At 41.4% G+C, this 24,193-nt stretch overlaps 1 protein-coding gene across 1 annotated transcript in view; it reads right to left on the minus strand.

Annotated features, from left to right (window-relative positions):
• Positions 1-24,193, minus strand: part of LOC139412097 (calcium-binding protein 7-like) — a 55,982-nt gene that overhangs the window by 17,367 nt on the left and 14,422 nt on the right. The window lies entirely within an intron of this gene.

A 24,193-nucleotide genomic window follows, 5' to 3' on the forward strand; every position in this document is an offset into this window, starting at 1 on the left:
CTTAAGTACGTCACATTCAATTACTTAAACAGGAAGATAGCACTGTTTCCATATCAGTACACAGACAAAGTTGATAGATCACAGCCCATTCCCAAGACATTCACTTCTAAAAGGACAACAGGGGGGAATGGACATGAGAATGCCACTCTCTTCAGATTACTCCCATTGTTGGTGGGCCGTGAAGTCCCAGAGGGTGATGGTTCATAGTTTTGATGGACTTGAAATAAATTATAGAATTGGCATTGTGTCCAGCGTTTACAGATGAGACCATTAAGTATTTGCAGTGTCAAATTAGTGATCACAGACTGATTCTTAGAGATCTTCCCTGAGTATAGACTTTGCCCTAAACATCACTATGTCGAGCACTATCCCAACCTTATTAAGTGTTTTGGGTCCTTGGTGCACATTTAGACTTTGACTGTGCGGTTTGAGGGCAAACATTGTTTCTTCAAAAGGGTTGTACAAGACACACAGAACTTTAAGACATTGGCAACCAGACACCAGTACATGATGGCGTATCATCTCAGTGCTCCATCATTTGTCACACCACAGACCCAAACATCTAATGTTAACTATATCCTAGTTTTAACACTACCAGAATTAGCTCAAGTATACATTTGGGGACAGACAACTAGCAGCACAATCTACACTACATCGAAGGTCACCGTTGATGGCACAGACTATGCCCCTGGCATGTTTGTGTCAGTTCTAGTCAATGGGGGGCTGCCTCAGCTCTGCAAAATTGCTCAGATATATCTTGTGAATAACCATTTTATCTTCTCTGCAGTCACTTTGAGTCATGATATGTAGAACATCTTTGTTCCTATGAGCTATCATCTACACAAGTTAACCTGTCTGTCCAATTGAGATACAAGTTTTACAGCTGACAGAAATACTTTCAGATGTGTCTTCCCCAGAGCGCCTCAGTAGGTGGCCACCAGACGTTTTTCACATGCCTACTTTTGCATTGGAGGTAGAGTTGAATCTTAGAGAAGAAAATTCTGCCTTTGAAAGGAATGAAATATATCTTCAGTTGTCTAGAGACCAAAAATATGACATTTCTACTACTGTGTACAGTTTCAAGGCTTACCCAAATGATCGAGAGATAGGAAAGGCAGCTAAAGCTCTTGTTACGAAACACTTCTCTGAAAGAGGCAGGATCTGACACTGGGTGGAATGGATGGAAGAACAGCATCAAATTCAAGATGGGTAACTACAGAACTAAGTTGAGGAGAGCAGGATGTCAGGAGGTCTGTAAATGCAGGAAAAAGAAGCAGAACTATCCAGAGAATGAACCACTGCACTAAATGGGCTGAAGATAACTTTCTGCCAAACTTCCCCCTTGGAGAGGACTTGTGGAGTCTTGAAACGCTGAGGCAGGAAATGGTCTAAGAAGTTCAGAAGATGGAAAGGAACTTACCCCTGATCAATAGGAAGATGGAGACCACATTCGCCCTGCTGCGCCAGGTTATAGTCACTGACACTCTACCTGTAAAGGAGTTCCATGATCTCTGGCGTGCTCTGGGCATGGAGTCGCAGGTAAAATTGCAATACTGTTTTTACACTAATTTGACCTGCTTTAATATATTAGTTATACTGAGTTAAATTGTGATTCTGTGTTCCAAACTTGTGATAACTTCTAAATTACTGTCCTTTGTTGTCTGTCTATTCCAAATGCAGAAGTATGTAGAGTTCCAGTTAATTACAAACCAGAACCTGACCGTCACACCCTCGGTTGATTCCTTTTCCATTTCTTGAATTGAAAAGGAATTGACACCGACCATGGTGGAAGTGCTACTGTAAAGTGTTCTCTTTAAAAGTGAACCTTTGCAGTGTGTAGGCTAATAATTGTAGGTCATGGTGTTTCTTAGATCTACCATTTTCCTTAACTTATTATTTCCTTGCTCAAATGCATTGAGATGACTATTTTTAAGCATGTTGTCTACCGTTATTAACATGGCACTTGAATAGGTCTACAACTGTTACTTTTTTCAAGCGTGTTGTCCACCGTTTGTAACACTGACAAGTTGATTTTGGGGATTACATAAGAGCAATGTCTCAGTGGAGGTCAGTGTCGGGTCAATTCCATTTTAAATTCAGTCAATTCAGGAAGTGAACTGAAATTCTAATGTTTTCCTCAAAGAAGGCAATGAGGAAAATATTAGATTTTCAGTTTACTTACCAAAATGACTGAACAGAACCTGACCTCCCCTGCCACATTGACCTCAATCTGTGCTCTTTAATTGTGAACCTTGCACTATGTTATCTAACATGTGAACCTTTTACTGTATTCTCTTTAAATGTACTTTGATCAGGAGTTTTTTTCTTCTTCAGGAAATGTGTTATTGTTAATGCAACAATTAATCCATTATATTCCTGGTTTAAAAGCATTCATTTGTACATGTTTTTTAGTTTTTTTTAATGTCTATTAACATTGCATTTATTTAGTTTTAGTTGATGCTACTAAAAAAAACTATTGCCACAAAGGTTTTGATTAGATGTACAACTACCTTTTGATTTAAGTAAGTTATAGTTTTTAATTTGTGTATTAGTTGTCGCAACTTTAATTGTAATTGAGTACAGGCTAATGGCTAGGAAGTAAGCATAACAAAAAATATTACGTTCATTCAACATGAAGTTTGTCGTAAAACTACCTGAAAGGTGTGTGTTATGTTTACATATACAAAATTGGTTAAATCGATATATATTTTAAGTCACTATAGATCAGTGTAATAAAGTTAGTAATTGTAATTACTTTAAGTTACATGTAATCAAATGTGTATATTAATTAACAGAAATTATGAAGTATTGTATACATCAATACTTTTAAGTTTCATAACTACAAAAAACTGAAGCAATCAGTTGCCACAAATGTATTTGCTTCTGCTAACTTATCCAGTTTTACAGTGCATGAATCAAAATACCTCAAACTACTGTTTTTGAAATGAAGACAAACCCCTAACTATATTTATCTGAAAAGAATCACAAAGCCCAAAGATGTAAAAAAAAATGTATAGCGTGCACTCCAATTATTCTTCAAATGGAGCTTGATTCAGCATAATACTGCAGATTCTGTTTCTCTTTGGGGCCACATGACACACAGCTAAATCTACAAAGAGATCATGTCCTGTCTTAATTGTCCCCAAGAGACATAAAATGCTCTGCTTTTTTTTTTCATTTTTTTTTTCAACTCTGTTTATTAAGTTTTGAACATACAGACAAGACAAGACAAAGCAATATAAATAATATACTCAACTAGAAAAAAAATACAAATAAAAATACAAATAAAAAAATTGCTTTAAAGATACCATACTTTAGACAAGTTAAACACACCAGGCAGAAGGCTACAGAGGTTAAAGGGCAATCTATAGTAAATGCTCTGCTTTTTATCAATTTTTTCTACTAGTGAGATGCAATCACATTTTCAGACATATGGGCAGAGAATTGTAACAGTAATATTCACAATTTATTAGTCAAATTAAAGACTGTCAATCTCTTATGAATCTCCTATGAATATGATCAACAATTAAATGAGGAGGGGAATATCAGAAAAAAATTATTTGAAAGATTTCTATACAAAATGATAACGGGGAATCATATCAATTATGGGGACGTTTCCACCACTTTCTGAATCCTCAACTTAAACTATAGCCCTGAATGTAAATGTGACTGTTTCAAACATTACCTGTTCAAATATCAGTTCACCGTGTACTAAAGTTGTCTATCTCTACAAGATACAACCTAGGGCGATGGACAGCATATGGTCATGGACAAAACGTAAGGTATAGTATAGCCCATAGGGGATGGAAAAGATTGACATGCTGTAGAAAATATTCACCTAAAAACAGATCAAGTAAGCAAGCATTACTTCCTGACCCTGGCCCTATCTCAGATAATGTTTCCTTGCTGCCGCAGATTTCCTGTAACTGATTTTGACCTTCTTTAAACAGATCTGTGTTTGTTCCCTTTCTTTTTCTTTGTTCCTGTTTGCTTCGGTGAGCTTCAGAGCCGCATCCTCCTCTCTCTGGGAGTGTTTGCCACCATTTTATTTGTACTGAGTGGCATTTGCTTTGATGTAAAAAGGTGCTTGTTGGACTTCAAAGATAGAACGCCATTACGTTCAGTCCCCTAGGGGCTTGATGGAGGATAAAACACACTAGGGAAGATCTGGAGATCACTGAGTTTTACAAAACCATTTAAAGTTTAACCCCACAAGAGAAAGGTGTCCTAGTCTTTTTCCCCACAGAGTACTGTAAATCAATAAAGCACAAAGTCACTAACAGTATCTCACTGAAGCTCACAACTAAGTTAGTATCTGATCAGACAGAAACTACTTGGGAGCCAGACAGATATCAGTTCAACATGTAAGTTATGTTGGGATAGCAGCAATATTCACAGGAAACTCAAAGGAGACTTCCTATCTGAAACTTGTCTGAAGGACTTGGGTTGATCTTACTTTGAGGTGATTTTGGCTCAGAATTCAGACAATGCTAAAGTGGGAGTAGAATTATGGAGGAGTTTTGTTGATTGAGCCCACATAAGCTGAGAGAACATGTGGGCACAGTCAACAAAACATGTAACAGAGTTGTACAAAACAATCAGCAGGATTGGACTAAAAAAAAAAGATCCGGTCGACTACACCAAATGAAACACCCTGATCAATACAGGGGTGCTAGAAACCTAATCTACAGAATTATTAATATTATTATTATTGAGCAGTTTTGAAGTGCCTTTCAGCCAAGGTGTTTCAGAGGGTGTTATAGAACCCTTGTGTTTGCAAGTAGCTGATGCTAAACTTAGCCTGTGGTGGCTGTAGTACACGAATAGTACAGTGTGCAATCTTAGTTTGATCACACTGCTGTGTGATCCTGTGCGCTGCAGGAAATGCCAATTATTTAAAAAAGGCTTCTAAAGTTTGTCATTTTCATTTTAAAAAATTTGACTTGATTTGCCCTAACAAAAAATGCAAAAAAATAAATGTTCATTAATTATAATAATTCACATCTCTTGTTGCTGCAGGATTAATTTCCTGCTGTGAGAAACTGGTCAAATTAAGATACTACATCTGTAGTTTACAGTCAACCATGAACCATAGACTACTTCCAAGGTAAAACAAATATTGCTGAATGCTGAAATAAATTAAATTAAATACAATTTTATTGGTCACATACACATGGTTAGCAGATGTTAATGCGAGTGTAGTGAAATGCTTGTGCTTCTAGTTCCGACCGTGCAGTAATATCTAACAAGTAATCTAACAATTTCACAACAACTACCTTATACACACAAGTGTAAAGGGATGAATAAGAATATGTACATATAAATATATGGATGAGCGATGGCCGTGTGGCATAGGCAAGAAGCAGTAGATGGTATAGAGTACAGTATATACATATGAGATGAGTAAAGTAGGGTACGTAAACATTATATAAAGTGGCATTGTTTAAAGTGACTAGTGATACATTTATTAGATCCAATTTTTAATTATTCAAGTGGCTAGAGATTTGAGTCTGTATGTTGGCAGCAGCCACTCAATGTTAGTGATGGCTGTTTAACAGTCTGATGGCCTTGAGATAGAAGCTGTTTTTCAGTCTCTAGATTAACAATCTGCGTACCTGAATGAAAGCACACTTCACAGGACATACAGTGGGGCAAAAAAAGTATTTAGTTAGCTACCAATTGTGCAAGTTCTCCCACTTAAAAATGTGAGAGAGGCCTGTAATTTTCATCATAGGTACACTTCAACTATGACAGACAAAATGAGACAAAAAATTCAGAAAATCACATTGCAGGATTTTTAACGAATTTATTTGCAAATTATGGTGGAAAATAAGTATTTGGTCAATAACAAAAGTTTATCTCAATACTTTGTTATATACCCTTTGTTGGCAATGACGGAGGTCAAACGTTTTCTGTAAGTCTTCACAAGGTTTTCACACACTGTTGCTGGTATTTTGGCCCATTCTTCCATCCAGATCTCCTCTAGAGCAGTGATGTTTTGGGGCTGTTGCTGGGCAACACGGACTTTCAACTCCCTCCAAAGATTTTCTATGGGGTTGAGATCTGGAGACTGGCTAGGCCACTCCAGGACCTTGAAATGCTTCTTACGAAGCCACTCCTTCGTTGCCCGGGCGGTGTGTTTGGGATCATTGTCATGCTGAAAGACCCAGCCACGTTTCATCTTCAATGCCCTTGCTGATGGAAGGTTTTCACTCAAAATATCACGATACATGGCCCCATTCATTCTTTCCTTAACACGGATCAGTCGTCCGGGTCCCTTTGCAGAAAAACAGCCCCAGAGCATGATGTTTCCACCCCCATGCTTCACAGTAGGTATGGTGTTCTTTGGATGCAACTCAGCATTCTTTGTCCTCCAAACACGACGAGTTGAGTTTTTACCAAAAAGTTCTACTTTGGTTTCATCTGACCATATGACTGCAGGATTTGAGTCCCTGGCGGCGTAGGGTGTTACTAATGGTAGGCTTTGTTACTTTGATCCCAGCTCTCTGCAGGTCATTCACTAGGTCCCCCCCGTGTGGTTCTGGGATTTTTGCTCACCGTTCTTGTGATCATTTTGACCCCACGGGGTGAGATCTTGCGTGGAGCCCCAGATTGAGGGAGATTATCAGTGGTCTTGTATGTCTTCCATTTCCTAATAATTGCTCCCACAGTTGATTTCTTCAAACCAAGCTGCTTACCTATTGCAGATTCAGTCTTCCCAGCCTGGTGCAGGTCTACAATTTTGTTTCTGGTGTCCTTTGACAGCTCTTTGGTCTTGGCCATAGTGGAGTTTGGAGTGTGACTGTTTGAGGTTGTGGACAGGTGTCTTTTATACTGATAACAAGTTCAAACAGGTGCCATTAATACAGGTAACGAGTGGAGGACAGAGGAGCCTCTTAAAGAAGGCTCCTTAAGGAGCCTCTTACAGGTCTGTGAGAGCCAGAAATCTTGCTTTTTTGTAGGTGACCAAATACTTATTTTCCACCATAATTTGCAAATAAATTCATTAAAACTCCTACAATGTGATTTTCTGGATTTTTTTTTCTCATTTTGTCTGTCATAGTTGAAGTGTACCTATGATGAAAATTACAGGCCTCTCTCATCTTTTTAAGTGGGAGAACTTGCACAATTGGTGGCAGACTAAATACTTTTTTGCCCCACTGTATCTATTGAGGATTTTGAGGCATCCATTGCCTACAGTAAAATTATTGCCTTGAGTTTAGTTTTTAATAATCTGCTGTTAAAATTTCCTAATTACTAGCTGCAGTGATGGCTTTGAGAGCTGTGAAGTGGCATGAGGAGAGGAAATACCCACTCCTACCATCCTGGGATCCACTCAACCAACCAACCAAACACACACACACACACACACACACACACACACACACACACACACACACACACACACACACACACACACACACACACACACACATACACAAACAAAACAAACAAACAAACGCATGAACACACACTCCTATAATCCTGGGTTTCTCTCCATGCTTCAGATCCAGAGAAGTACTCCCTCCTCCAGTCAGACCCTGTCTGCGTGTGTGTTGTACTCCTCCAGTCAAGCTCCCATCTGCCAGGACGACTCCCTCACATCAGTGATTGCAGCAGCTCTTCATGTAAGGCCCTTAAAAATCTATGCTTACGATCTTTTAACTGTGTTTGTGTGTGATGTGTGGCTCTGCAGGCTCTTTTTAAACCACTAACCCATCTTCTGCTGGAAAGGGGCCTACTTGCACATCCAACATTTTTTCAATATTGCTGTAACAGGGTCCTAACACGGCTCTGGAGTATTCTAAAGGGGATGCTGTCTGTGTTTTTGGTAAACTCCCAGCTTTGAATGAAAACCCTCTCTAGTGGTAGCAGATATGTTATGAGGTTTGAAGTAGTACATTACCCTGCTTAATGTGCAACATACTCACGGGATTGTGGTCCTCTGTTGCGGGTTAAATTCCTGCAGGGATCTCAAACCTGCTAAATATGTATGCGCTCACTGTACAGTAAGTCAATGTGGATAAAGGCATCTGCTAAGTGGCATATATTACAGTCAGAAAAAAAATACAATCATTTATTATCAGTAACATTTAAACTAAATCTGGAATTGTAGCGGACCTCGGTGCCCTTCACTTTCAAAATGGTTCACTGGGTCAACATGTAGAGCATTAGCCTAATTGTCCACGAAGGCCATTTTTTTTTATCCAGGACCTGCAAACCAAGAATCCCAGGTCCCAAATGGACAACAAGTCCAGCTGTGCACCTTGTCATGGGGTGCGGGGAGGGGGGGCTCCAGGGGCCCTCGGGGGTGGGCACGGGGTCCATGGCTGGGTTAGGCGAGACCCTCTAGGGGGAGCTAACACCCCCCCACGTGGGATCAGCCATAGGGGTGCTCCACTGGTCGTTTTAGGCAATTATTTACCCAATAATAATCAATGAAGGAGCTCTGCTGGGTCCCACTTCTCGCTCATTGCACTTCTCGCTCTACAAACAGGTTACCAGGGGCTGATGGGGGTGATGGGGCCTCTAGGCCTACTCTCTCTGGGCCTATCACTTCAGATCACTCCCCAGCCATGGATCTTTTTTCCTCTCCACAGCCTAAGTCCATACCTCCAGGCCTCTAGGCCTACTCTCTCTGCCCAGCTTGCCCGCCTGCCTGTCCTCCCTGGGCCTACCACTTCAGCTCTGTGCACCTGGGAACCTATAGCACTTTTCAGGCCCCCAGGCCTCCACACCTGCTCTTTCTTCCCAGTCCAACACCCCTCTCTCTGGAGATCAACCATGATCGAACACTCACACCCACACACACACACAAAGGTGCATTTCAAAGTAATACACTTTTTTAGTAAACAGTGGATAATAGATTTATTTGTGCCTCAGAGATCGGGCCTGGCTGGCGTTATGAGGCGGACGATGGGAACGATAGTAATGCGATTGTTTGGTAAGGGAGTGATTCATGTGATCCGCAAAAGTTCTGCGGTATTTAACAGAATCTTGAGTAAAGCTAATTGTCCCAATGCTTTGTCGAAGTGTGCCGATCGTTCCATGACTTCCAATGCCAAACTTGTCAAACATCTGTCCCACATAGTCCCCGAGATTATCGTACAAAAATATTGTATAAAATAAACAATACAAATTCTGAGCTAACAAAAATAGATTTTAAAAAATGGTAGAGATTTTGTTTAACAAAAAGTATTTTTTTCTCAAAACGATAGGGTCCTAATAATTGGCACCCCTGTTTTCAATACCTTTTAAATATTATGTATGGAGGAATGGTCAAAAATCTCTCCCAATGTGTTCTCCAATCTCATATATATATTTGTTAAAGGTTCATTGTAGTTATCCTTGCAGGGTGAGGTATTGAAAGATATTGAAAACATGGGTGCCAAACACTTTGACCCTTATCTTTTTCGAGAGACAATATATTACTTGTTAAACAAAACCCCTTTCTCTGAGCAATTTTATTAGTATATGTTCTCCTTTTTTTGCATACAACACAGCTCAATATTTGAATTGTTTATTTTAAACAGTATTTTTTACTCATCTTTATTAAGGGTGCCAATAAGTTCTGACCTGATTATATTACTCACCCAATGTGTTAAATATAGGGGTAAAATGGGCAAGAAGTCAGTAGGGTAGAGTTCCACCAGATGCTAAGAATTATGCAGCTCTGCCACTTTACAAATTCCAATTTGACCCATGGATATAGGATGTTACATAGAGCTGCGATGGATCTCTAAGTTGGTGTTCATTCTGTTTCTGTGGGATAAACCTGAGCCTTCACGCTAGAACCATGAGAACACCCAAAAAGGTCAAATGCAAATATCAAATACTACGCATAGAAACAAATCTGTACAAAATTGATCCTAAATGTATCCAAGCTATTTACAGAAAATTTCCACAATCCATGCACTCTATAGAAAAACATTTGCTTTCTAGAAGCTAATAGGGTTATTTGGCTGTCCCCTTTGAAGAACCCTTTTTGGTTCAAGGTACAAAGATTTTGCTTCCAGGTATAACTATTTCGGGTTCCATGTTGAACCCTTTCCATAGAATCAAAAAGGGTTATCTTATTGGGATAGTCAAAGAACCCTTTTGGAAACCTGTTTTCTAAGTGTGTATCCAACTGATCTTGCATATCAACAAAGTTGGAATATTGGTAACTGCACAATTATATTTTGATAACATAAAATATGTGTACAGTATCTTATTCTATATCCAATGAATTACTTTTCATTAAACGAAGACACAATATCGTCACGGTGGTTTCTTTGATTGAAAAACAAATAAGCGATTCACCCACAAACTAATCACAGTTAATTTCACAGGTAATAAAGTATTGCTATAGCCAGTGATTCTCTGCAATCAATCAAAAGGAAAGTAAATGATTTAACCCTACCCTAGCTCCAATAAATTCACAGATGTTATCTGGCCCACACTGTAATCCGTCCAATTAATTTGGAAAACAACAATGTGTCACACCCTGATCTGGTTCACCTGTCCTTGTGATTGTCTCCAACCCCTCCAGGTGTCGCTTATTATCCCCGGTGTATTTATCCCTGTGTTTCCTGTCTCTCTGTGCCAGTTCGTCTTGTTTGCCAAGTCAACCAATGTTTTCCTTGCTCCTATTTTTCCCAGTCTCTGTTTGTTTCTAGTCCTCCTGGTTTCGACCCTTGCCTGTTCTGACTACCCGCCTGCCTATCCCCTTGCACTGTTTTTGGACTCGGATCTGGTTTCTGGCCTTCGGTGACCTCTGTCACCATTCTGTTCTTTAAGTGTTCAGGTGCAGAAGAGACACAAAAAGGCAGGCTGTTGAAGTAGTAACGTCCGAAAGATGTGATGATGGTTGTTAGCTTAACCGACTCCTCAGCTTGCGGGATATGCCAGAAACCCATGTTTGTGTCAAGCTTGCTGAAGATCTTCGCTCGGCAAGTGAGCCATGGGTCTGTTTAACAGTGGAAAGTTTGTATTTTTCCCTACATACTGACTCGTTGAGACGAGTGAAATCGACATATATCCGCACGTCCTCATTCTTCTTTGGAACAACCACCATGCTGACACTCCAGTCCTTGTGCTCCTCCACTATGACGACAACCTTGAACTCTTGTATGACCTCTAGCTCTTTCTTCACTCTTGGCAGCAATGTCAGAGGAATCAGTTGTGGAGTGTGGAGTGAGTAGGGTTCTGCACTGGGTTTTAGCTTGATGTTATATGTCAAGGCCGCTGTACAGCTTTGGATAGCTTTCTTTCAGTGTCTGTAGAATGATCAATGCTGTCAGGTCTAACAACTAGCTAAAGCTTTGTGATGGCTGGTCTGCCTAGTAAAGCTATGTGTACAGTAGATTTATGATGCCGTGCACGTCCTCCAGTGTCTCCTTTCTTTCCTCTCTCTCTTTTTCACAATAAAGAATGCATGAAATCCATCTCTTACTTGTCCATACTCTTGTTGCTCTAGTTAGTTTAGGTTGAACTCAGCACCGGGATTAAAAACAATAATTGAATACGTACAGAGGGATCTGTTAGCAGAAAAAGTATTTTGATAAATTCTTCGGGGATCGGTGTCCCGTCCACGAGGAAGAAGATGTCCCAGGAGATAGACATATCTGATAATGGCAGAAAGCTTAAATTCCTGTTAACAAAAGGTAAACAAATGTGTTTGCTTTAAATATCTTTTAAATTGTTTGCCGTTTTACAGCTATTTTCCTGAAATTATACACATTTTGCCATTATTTATTTATGCCATGTTAATATGATATCTGAGTGAGAGTAAATAACAAAATCAGTGGGGCGGGCCTAGAGGTCAGGGCCCCTGGGCATGTGCCCTGCGTACCCGGTCGGTAATAGGCAATGATTACAGAACAGCATAAATTCCCGGGGCCATGGGTTGTACAAGGTGTCGGAAGCATTCCACCGGGATGGTGGGCCATATTGACTTCAATGCTTCCCAGAGTTGTGTCAAGTTGGTTGGATTTCCTTTGGGTGGTGGATCATTCTTGATACACACGGAAAACTGTGTGAAAAACTGAGCGTGAAAAACCTAGCAGCATTGCAGTTCTTGACATACTCTAACCGATACGGCTGGCAGCTACTACCATACCCAGTTCAAAGGCATTTAAATATTTTGTCTTGCTCATTCACCCTCTGAATGTCACACACACAATCCATGTCTCAATTTTCTCAAGGTTTAAAAATCCTTCTTTAACGTGTCTACTCCCCTTCATCTACACTGGTTTAAGTGTATTTAACAAGTGACATAAATAAGGGATCATAGCTTTCAACTGGATTCACCTGGTCAGTCTATATCATGAAAAGAGCAGGTGTTCCTATTTTTTGTACACTCAGCAAATATACTAAACTCAGCAAAAAAATAAATGTCCCTTTTTCAGTACCCTGTCTTTCAAAGACAATTCATAGAAATCCAAATAACTTCACAGATCTTCATTGTAAAGAGTCTAAACTCTTTCCCATGCTTGTTCAATGAACCATGAACAATTAATGAACATGCACCTGTGGAATGGTCGTTAATAAGACACTAACAGCTTACAGACGGTAGGCAATTAAGGTCACAGTTATGAAAACTTAGGACACTAAAGAGGCCTTTCTACTGACTCTGAAAAACACCAAAAGAAAGACGTCCAGGGTCCCTGCTCATCTGCATGAACATGCCTTAGGCATGCTGCAAGGAGGCATGAGGACTGCAGTTCTGTGGCCAGGGCAATAAATTGCAATGTTCGTACTGTGAGATGCCTAAGACAGCGCTTCAAGGAGACAGGACCGACAGCTGATCGTCCTCGCAGTGGGAGACCACGTGTAACAACACCTGCACAGGATCGGTACATCCGAACATCACACCTGCGGGACAGGTACAAGATGGCAACAACAACTGCCCAAGTTTCACCAGGAACGCACAATCCCTCCATCAGTGCTCAGATTGTCCGCAATAGGCTGAACTGAGGGCTTCTGGCCTGTTGTAAGGCAGGTTGTCACCAGACATCACCGGCAACAACATCGCCTATGGGCACAAACCCACCGCCGTTGGACCAGACAGGACTGGCAAAAAGTGCTCTTCACTGACGAGTTGCGGTTTTGTCTCACCAGGGGTGATGGTCGGATTCGCGTTCATCGTCGAAGGCATGAGCGTTACACCGAGAACTGTACTCTGGAGCGGGCTCGATTTGGAGGTGGAGGGTCCTTCATGGTCTGGGGCGGTGTGTCACAGCATCATCGGACTGAGTTTGTTGTCATTGCAGGCAATCTCAATTCTGTACGTTACAGGGAAGACATCCTTCTCCCTCATGTGGTACCCTTCCTGCATGCTCATCCTGACATGAACCTCCAGTATGAATATGCCACCAGCCATACTGCTCATTCTGTGCGTGATTTCCTGCAAGACAGGAATGTCAGTGTTCTTCCATGGCCAGCAAAGAGCCCGGATCTCAATCCCATTGAGAACGTCTGGGACCTATTGGCTCCTACTTCCGGCGCCGAACAGAGATGGCCACCTCGCTTTGCGTTCCTAGGAAACTATGCAGTATTTTATTTTTTTAACCTGTTATTTCTTACATTTGTACCCCAGGTAATCTTAGGTTTTATTACATACAGTCGGGAGGAACTACTGGATATAAGAGCAACGTCAACTCACCATCATCATGACCAGGAATACAACTTTCCCGAAGCGGATCGTGTGTTTTGCCCACCACCCAGGACAATGGATCGGATCCCAACCGGCAAACCAGAACAACGACGCCATAAAAGGTCTTCTGGTCAGGCTCTCGCTCACCACTCCCTAGCATACTACCAATGTCCATTCTATTGACAACAAGGTTGATGAAATCCGAGCATGGGTAGCATTCCAGAGAGACTAACGTTCTTTGCTTCACGGAAACATGGCTCACTCGAGACACGCTATTCGAGTCGGTACAGCCAGCTCGTTTCTTCACGCATCGCGCCGACAGAAACAAGCATCTTTCTGGTAAGAAGAGGGGCGGGGGGGTATGCCTTAAGATTAACATGACGTGGTGTGATCATAACAACATACAGGAACTCAAGTCCTTCTGTTCACCTGACTTAGAATTCCTCACAATCAAATGTCGACCTCATTACCGACCAAGAGAATTATCTTTGATTATAATCACAGCCGCATATATTCCCCCCCAAGCAGACACATTGATGGCCCTGAACAAACTTTATTTGACTCTGTGTAAACTGGAAACCACATATCCTGAGGCTGCATTCATTGTAGCTGGGGATTTTAACAAGGCTTATCTGAAAACAAGACTCCCTAAATTCTATCAGCATATTGATTGTGCTACCAGGGATGGTAAAACCATGGATCATTGTTATTCTAACTTCCACGACGCATATAAGGCCCTCCCCGGCCTTCCTTTCGGGAAAGCTGACCACGACTCCGTTTTGTTGCTCCCTGCCTATAGACAGAGACTAAAACAGGAAGCTCCCGCGCTCAGGTCTGTTCAACGCTGTTCTGACCAATCTGATTCCACGCTTCAAGATGGCTTCGATCACGTGGATTGGGATATGTTCCACATTGCGTCAAACAACAACATTGATCAATACACTGATTCGGTGAGCGAGTTAATTAGCAAGTGCATCGGTGATGTCATACCCACAGCAACTATTAAAACTTTCCCAGACCAGAAACTGTGGATTGATGGCAGCATTCGAGGGATAATGAAAGCGCGAACCACTGCTTTTAACCGGGGCAAAGTAACCAGAAACATGACCGAATACAAACACTGTAGCTATTCCCTCCGCAAGGCAATCAAACAAGCTAAGCGTCCATATAGAGACAAAGTAGAGTCGCAATTCAACGGCTCAGACACAAGAGGTATGTGGTAGGGTTTACAGTCAATCACGGTCTACAAAAAGAAAACCAGCCCCATTGCGGACCAGGATGTCTTGTTCCCAGACAGACTAAAAAACTTATTTGCTCAATTTGAGGACAATACAGTGCCACTGACAAGGCCTGCTACCTGCAGCCGACGTGAGTAAAACATTTAAATGTGTTAACCCTCGCAAGGCTGCAGGCCCAGACGGCATCCCCAGCCGCGGCCTCAGAGCATGCACAGACCAGCTGGCTGGTGTGTTTACGGACATATTCAATCAATCCTTATCCCAGTCTGCTGTTCCCACATGCTTCAAGAGGGCCACCATTGTTCCTGTTCCCAAGAAAGCTAAGGTTCCTGAGCTAAACGACTAGTCTCTCATCATGAAGTGCATTGAGAGACTAGTCAAGGGCCATATCACCACCCTACCTGACCCCCTAGACCCACTCCAATTTGCTTACCGCCCCAACAGGTCCACAGACGACGCAATCGCAACCACACTGCACTCTGCCCTAACCCATCTGGACAAGAGGAATACCTATGTGAGAATGCTGTTCATCGACTACAGCTCAGCATTTAACACTATAGTACCCTCCAAACACGTCATCAAGCTCGAGACCCTGGGTCTCGACACCGCCCTGTGCAACTGGGTACTGGACTTCCTGACGGGCCGCCTCCAGGTGGTGAGGGTAGGTAACAACATCTCCACCCCGCTGATCCTCAACACTGGGACCCCACAAGGGTGCATTCTGAGCCCTCTCCTGTACTCCCTGTTCACCCACGACTGCGTGGCCATGCACGCCTCCAACTCAATCATCAAGTTTGCAGACGACGCTACAGTGGTAGGCTTGATTACCAACAATGACGAGACGAGGGCCCTCGGAGTGTGTGTCATGAAAATAACCTCACACTCAACGTCAACAAAACATAGGAGATGATCGTGGACTTCAGGAAACAGCAGAGGGAGCACCCCCCTATCCACATCGACGGGACAGTAGTGGAGAGGGTAGTAAGTTTTAAGTTCCTCGGCGTACACATCACGGACAAACTGAATTGGTCCACCCACACAGACAGCGTGGTGAAGAAGGCGCAGCAGCACCTCCCGAGCTACTGCCTGGTCACCCCGAGCTACTGCCTGGTCAACCACCCGAGCTACTGCCTGGTCACCCCGCCGTCATCCAGAAGGCGAGGTCAGTACAGGTGCATCAAAGCAGGGACCGAGAGACTGAAAAACCGCTTCTATCTCAAGGCCATCAGACTGTTAAACAGCCACCACTAACATCGAGTTGCTGCTGCCAACATACTTACTAAACTCCAGCCACTTTAATATTGAAATTATGTAAAAAAATGTATCACTAGCCACTTTAAACAATGCCCCTTTTATATGTTTACATACCCTACATTACTCATCTCATATGTATATACTGTACTCGATACCATCTACTGCATCTTGCCTATGCCGTTCTGTACCATCACTCATTCATATATCTTTATGTACATACTCTTCATCCCTTTACACTTGTGTGTATGTGGTAGATGTTGTGAAATTGTTAGGTTAGATTACTCGTTGGTTATTACTGCATTGTTGGAACTAGAAGCGCAAGCATTTCGCTACACTCGCATTAACATCTGTTAACCATGTGTATGTGACAAATAAAAATTGATTTGATTTGGTGATTTGATTTGATCGGAGGGTGAGGGCTAGGGCCATTCCCCCCAGACATGTGGAACTTGCAGGTGCCTTGGTGGAAGAGTGGGGTAACATCTCACAGCAAGAACTGGCAAATCTGGTTCAGTCCATGAGGAGGAGATGCACTGCAGTACTTAATGCAGCTGGTGGCAACATCAGATACTGACTGTTACTTTTGATTTTGACCCCCGATTTGTTCAGGGACACATTATACAATTTCTGTTAGTCATATGTCTGTGGAACTTGTTCAGTTTATGTCGCAGTTGTTGAATCTTGTTATGTTCATACAAATATTTACACTTCTTTTGATTTTCCTATGATGTCAAGCAAAGAGGCACTGAGTTTGAAGGTAGGCCTTGAAATACATCCACAGGTACACCTGCAATTGACTCAATTGATGTCAATTAGCCTATCAGAAGCTTCTAAAGCCATGACATCATTTTCTGGAATTTTCCAAGCTGTTTAAAGGCACAGTCACTTAGTGTATGTAACCCACTGGAATTGGAATTGGAATTGACATTGACCCACTGAAATTGTGATACAGTGAATTATACTTTTTATACGAATTATACACTTTTTTTGTTGTCCTAACCGACTTACTAAAACTATAGTTTATTAAAACATTTGTGGTGGTTGAAAAATGAGTTTCATGACTGTGTGTTTCATCCTACTTTGAAGGGGTAAGCTCTAGTCTAGAGTCTAGATCAATTTCTCAACTCCAGTCCTCAGGTACCCCCAATAGCACATATTTGTGTTATTGCACCAGACAAACTCACCTGATTCAATTCATAGAGGGCTTGATGATTTGATGATTAGTTGACAAGTGGAATCAGGTGTGCTTGTCCAGGGCTACAAAAAAAAATATGTTCTGTTGGGTGTACTGGAAGACTGGAGTTGGGAAACGTTGGTCTAGATCAGAGTTTCCCAAACTCAGTCCCAGGACCCCCCCGGGAGCATGGTTTGGTTTTTGCCCTAGCATGACACAGTTGATTCAAATAAGCAACTCATCAACAAACTTTGATTATTTGAATCAGATCTGTAGTACTAGGGAAAAAAACAAAAACCCAGCACCGAGTTTGGGAAACCCTGGTCTAGATGGTCCTATCTGCCAATCAGATCTCTGTATATGTATTTACATTTGTATTAACATGCCCACACAATCAGACTGAGAATTTCAATGGCAATAGGAGGCTCAGGAAAGTAAATTATGTTATTTTCATTAAAAAAACAAACATTTATTAGACATACAATCTTTATCTCTCTGTTTCAATGGCTGCCTATTTTTTTCTCACCTCCATCCATGTTTTAATTTAGATGTAGACATTTCTGCTTCTACTGCTTCTGTCTCATCAATCAGTAGTACTACAAAAAATGAACAAATATGGGTGGTTACCAGGGTTGTGGTCAATTTAATTTTAATTCCAGTAAATTCTGTAGGCATATTTGGAGTTGGAATTTCATTATCTTGCAATGTTCTTCAATGAGAAAATGTTGGAATTGGAATTTGGTTTACTTTCTGAACTGGCTAGAATTTAAATGGAATTGACCCCAACCCTGGTGGGTACTACACAATTGATTTACACTTTGTCAAACAAGTAATCTTGCAATTCACTTCATTATCCTCTTGCTAAGGAGAGAGAGGGAGTTTAAGTCATCCTTACCATCATCCATCTGTTCATTACAGTGCAACTTCTCTTGAGCAGCATGGCACTGAAGTCATACATCTCTGATGCTGTGATAGCTCAATAGGCCGATGGCATATTGTCATCTTGTTCAATACTAATTGCATGATGACAGGACTGTGAGTGCCGTCGATGGCTCATAACTCAACTCCTTGTTAGATGTGGACAATGCAGGGTTATAGACAGGAATTCACCAGATACACCTCGTATTGTTACATGGCCTTGACAGAAGATGGGAAACATGATGGCATTGATTAAATAAAACGTAGAGCTTATAGAATTTTAAATGCACACTTTTTCACATCTTAGTTTTGTATGAAATCCTTAACCCTGATTCCTAATAACTCCATAAACTATTAACATACCGTAAGTCTACCGGCAATATCAAAAGTAATAATTTGTTATTCATTACCCTTGGGAAACAAGTAAAGCCTTGGGGTGGACTAAATAGATTAAAGATTCTCAACGATCAGGAGTAACAAGTTGCTCTTTTAGTGCAAGGTACAGTATGTGTATTTGGTCCTCCTGCACCCAGAGAACCTGATAACCAGCCAACACATCTTTGCAATGAAGATTGGTCACTGTTCCAGTATGTGTTGTTGTCCTTAACACCACGGCAGCATATGTTTTCAAAGGACGGGTGATGTTTGACCCCTTGAAAATACACCCCCACAACACCCATAAATTCTGCACAGGCATACATTATGTTCATCATTTCTGCCTAAGCCTAATGAGCATATGCCAGAGTCTTTAAATATCCCCATTTGCATTCACTCAAGTATTTCCACAGAAATGGAAAGAAAACCTTCACCTTGAGGTTATCAGCTATTGTCAGTGTTTCCTCTGCACTTACAAGGGGAGCAACATAAATATCAACATAGCCTTGCAGGCTGTCAGTGTCATTAGGAATACACTGCTGTCATTGTGAAATGGTTTTGAGATCCAAAGTGAGTTTGTCAATCAAAACAATAGACAGTGCATAAAAGCAAATACATTCATAGACATGCACTTTTCTGCATTTAACAGTTGTTGCGCTTCTGCTGCAGTAAAAAATACAACCTGGTAGAAAATAAGAAAACAATGTCTTTCCTACAGCTACTAAGATAAACTGAAAGACAATATTACAATACAGGCTGAGTAGTATTACTATGTGTCTCAGAGAAGCACATAAGATAGACTTCTTCTTATTTGTGTTCTATTATTGAAGTCACTTCCTGTTAGATTTGCCTCAGCTTCCTGTCTCTGGAGGACGACAGCCAATAGTATCTCAATCCTAGATGACAGCCATTTGGTTTTCCTAATGAATCAAGGTGGAAGCCCATCACAGTTCCTGAGGCACGGTGATGGAGAGATGTGACTGTTCATTTGGTTGATTCAGATGATTCCAAACACTTTACTTTGGATGAGTCTGTAAAACAGTTTATGAGTCTGTAAAACAGTTTATCCCAAAGGGGTACGCTAGCGCACTCGCTATATAAACAGTTGCATTTGTTAGTTAACCTGACAGTGATCAAGAGAGAGCTTTCGGCATGCCTACCTATGAATATGGCTCAAGGAGTGTGGAGTGTTTGCTTGGGAGAGTTTTAAAAGGTGGGAAACCTAAATCAGTGGTTGTAGGCGAGCTAGCAAGCATTTATCGGACAACTGGCAGCTGATATTGGACCCATGTCTACCACCAATGCCACTAGCATCACAACACCGTTCATGGTTAACCAAGTCAATATGGCGCTATTGAAGTGTCGGCCCACTGCAAAGCCAATGAGCAGTATGCACATTGGGCCGCTTCCTTTGCCAATTGTGGGCTGCTCATGGGCCACTGTAAGCTTGCTACAACGAAAGTGGATCAGTGCTAGGGTGCAATCATATTCACCTCAGACATCATTGAGGATGATTTACATAGATGCTATCCCGGTAATCTCTGTGTACTGTCTCCCTCCCATACATCTGGCTCTCATCATATTTGAGGATGATGGGAATCTGTTTTGAATAGGATCAACCCTCATTCCTCCCCAGTAGTGTAGGAGGAAATGTTGAGATCACATCACCTTAATCCTAGTCTTCTTGTACATTTGCAAAATGTTATCCCACATACACTTAAGCCTCCAGAGCAACAACAAAATGCATTCTATTCTGTTCCAATTATAGCTTTTGACAACCCCTCTCAGGCGTTGGGAGAGCGATGCTGGTTGCCTCATCCTCCTGAGTGTTCAAGCTGGTAATTGAAAATCTAGTTTTGGGCTGTGTGTGTCATTAGTCGGCCATACCCTCTCACACACCAATTTGACCCCTCCATGCCTCCTCAATCGCCTGGCTGATGCTAAATCATTTAACATCTCTGACAACCAGAGACAATTCTCCCCCTCCCCCCAACAGACTCAGAAGCCAAATATGGATTGTACATTAAAGAGTTTATGTACTATTGGACGTAAATTCTGTGCAATCTTCTCCCACCCCAACTTTGCTCCTACATGTTGATTAAAATCTTGAATGGTGAGTATTCAAATTGTTCAAAATAAGCACACTTGTGATTATTGTGATTCACACAGCTGCTTAAAAGGATGTGTCTTTCTATAAAACAGTTTTTATAATTTTGTCTGTCTGAAACACTACCCACCATGGCCTAGCCGTCTGGCACAGATTTGTGTGTTAAGCCTTAGCGGCTTAGCTCATTTTGAAAGAGGCTGATTGCAGTGAGCCAGTACCTTTCATTTAGTCTCATATCATTAGACAAATTCAAAATGAAACGGTGTCTGTTCAAAGAGCCTGAGGCTATTGTAGACCACAAATAAAAGGGTTGTCTCATGAAATGAGTGCCTTTTATATCTTTTTGATATTTTAAGTAAAGATTGTGCACCAAAATTGCATTTTCAAAGCCTGTTAGAATAAATGAAGTGCCATTTAATATAGACCACATGGAGAATTCAATCAATCTGATTGTTAATATGAATAAAGACTTGCTAAAGGAATTCTGCATTTGTGACTCTGTGACTTTCAGGGGGATTTTAACCCACTTAATCCCAACATATCTCCAAGTATTCATCATCATTATAAAGGCTAGTTATTTTTGTTGCTTTGCCAGTCATTTCTGAAGACTATTATTTATTTAATGTGATTAGTGATTATTCCTTCATTTTAAGGTCAACTGTTTTAATATGGTGAAACTATTCCTTAAATTAAAAAAAATTTAAAAAATCAAACATTGAACATCTAACAGACAAGTCATAGTATAAAAGAAGAGCTGGTTCTACTCTTTTTGCCATTTGCTGATGATTTGTGGTGGACAACTGAATTGGGTGAAGCATAACACAGCAGAATAATACATGAATACTTTTTTATTGTGAATCTTGCATTAAATTGCCACTACCTGTTGCACAAAGCGAGATTCTATTACCCTGTCAAATGGAGATTTATGGCTGCTAGACAGCTAGCTCTTACGACATCTCCTAGCAACCAATTCCATGAACAGCAGCCCTTAAGAAGTGCTCCTCCTTTACATTTTTTGTCAAATTATTTGTATTATATGTGAAGAGTTTAATTATTTTAGTGCATTGCAATGTTCTGCACATCTAGAGGTTACGGAAGATAGTTTTATTTGGAGAAATTGATCGACTTGGTTCCGGCAAGCAGCAGCGGATTTAGGTATGGGCAATCCGTTTGCTATTGATCATTTGCACGGCAATTCAATTATATCATGTCAACGTGTGGGACTGTTTGTCAATTAACCTTGTCGGATTGGGCGCCCTGATCCTAGTTTGTGTGCTAGGCAGGCTACTGCCTGGGAAGGTCTCCCACTCAGGAGTACGAGATGGGGAGGGGTTGACCTCAGGTCTCCCCACTGGAAGCCCGAGGTAGTGGGAGCGGGGGAATCTATCAAATAGTGTACCTCTAACTTTGTACAGTACTAATGCAATTAGTCAAATCATTCACACTACGAAATGCTACCAAATAAATCACAATTCATTCATAATACTGTGAATATATTGTTTCACAGACATATTGTTGCATTTTTTTCTGGTTTGTGCGAAATTGTTAAGAATAATATAAAACCAGTCCGCACACCACCAAGGTGAATTGGTTTAGTATTGACTCTTGGTTGACAGTGTTGGAGGATGGGAAATGTATTGATGCTCAAGTGCTAAATCAACACAAATGGATAAGAAAAGGTCTAAGCCATCAGGTGCCCAGTTTAGGAAAATAGAAAAGAAGAAGAGGAGAAACACGCTAAAGATAAAGGTATGCAGCTACATTTGAAGTCGGAAGTTTAAATACACCTTAACCAAATACATGTCACGACTGCCACCGAAGGTGGCTCCTCTTCCTGTTCGGGGTGGCGCTCGGCGGTCATCGTCACCGGTCTACTAGCTGCCACCGATCCCCTTTTCCATTTCTGTTGGTTTTGTCTTATTGGTTACACCTGTTTCTCGTTTGGGTTTTGGTTAGGGCTATTTAAGCCCGTTATGCCCGCCTGCTTTTGTACGGGCTTGTTTCTCTGTTCATTTTGTGGATGTGCTATTTTCTTATTTTCTCCGGACTGTTTGGGTCCTGTTTTTGGGCCGGTCATTGTATGCACCTGGAGTTTTGGCGTGACCTTTTCTGTCACCGGAATAAATATGGTTGTCCTAAACCTTCTGCTCTCTGTGCCTGACTCCACACCCACTACTCCTTGAAGTCGTAACAATACAGACATTACATTTTTCACAATTCCTGACATTTAATCCTAATAAAATTCCCTGTCTGTGGTCAGTTAGGATCACCACTTTATTTTAAGAATGTGAAATGTCAGAATAATGGTAGAGAGAATTATTTATTTCAGCTTTTATTTCTTTCATCACATTCCCAGTGGGTCAGAAGTTTACTTACACTCAATTAGTATTTGGCAGGATTGCCTTTAAATTGCTTAACTTGGGTCAAATGTTTCGGTTGTAGCCTTCCACAAGCTTCCCACAATAAGTTGGGTGAATTTTGGCCCATTCCTCCTGACAGAGCAGGTGTAACTGAGTCAGATTTTTAGGCCTTTTGCTCGCGTACACTTTTTCAGTTCTGCCCACAAATTTTCTATAGGTTTGAGGTCAAGGCTTTGTGATGGTCACTCCAATACCTTGACATTGTTGTCCTTAAGCCATTTTGCCACAACTTTGGAAGTATGCTTGGGATCATTGTCCATTTGGAAGACCCATTTGCGACCATGCTTTAACTTCCTTACTGATGTCTTGAGTTGTTGCTTCAATATATCCACATAATTTTCCTGCCTCGTGATGCCATCTATTTTGCGAAGTTCACCAATCCCTCCTGCAGCAAAGCACCCCCACAACATGATGCTGCCACCCCCATGCTTCACGTTTGGGATGGTGATCTTCGGCTTGCAAGCCTCCCCCTTTTTCCTCCAAACATAACAATGATCATTATGGCCAAACAGTTCTATTTTTGTTCCATCAGACCAGAGGACATTTCTCCAAAAAGTACGATCTTAGTCCCCATGTGCAGTTGCAAATCGTAGTCTGGCTTTTTTATGGCGGTTTTGGAGCAGTGGCTTCTTCCTTGCTGAGCGGCCTTTCAGGTTATGTCGATATAGGACTTGTTTTACTGTGGATATAGATACTTGTGTACCTGTTTCCTCCAGCATCTTCACAAGGTCCTTTGCTGTTGTTCTGGGATTGATTTGCACTTTTCACACAAGGTGCATTCATCTCTAGGAGACAGAATGCGTCTTCTTCCTGAGCGGTATGATGGCTGCGTGGTCCCATGGTGTTTATACTTGCATACTATTGTTTGTACAGATGAACGTGGTAGCTTCAGGCATTTGGAAATTGCTCCCAAGGCTGAACCAGACTTGTGGAGGTCTACAATTTTTTTTCTGAGGTCTTGGCTGATTTCTTTTGATTTCCCCATGATGTCAAGCAAACGCACTGAGTTTGAAGGTAGGCCTTGAAATACATCCACAGGTACACCTCCAATGGACTCAAATGATGTCAATT

This window comes from Oncorhynchus clarkii, chromosome 6 (genome assembly GCF_045791955.1).
Source record: "Oncorhynchus clarkii lewisi isolate Uvic-CL-2024 chromosome 6, UVic_Ocla_1.0, whole genome shotgun sequence".
NCBI classification, from domain to species: Eukaryota; Metazoa; Chordata; class Actinopteri; order Salmoniformes; family Salmonidae; genus Oncorhynchus; species Oncorhynchus clarkii.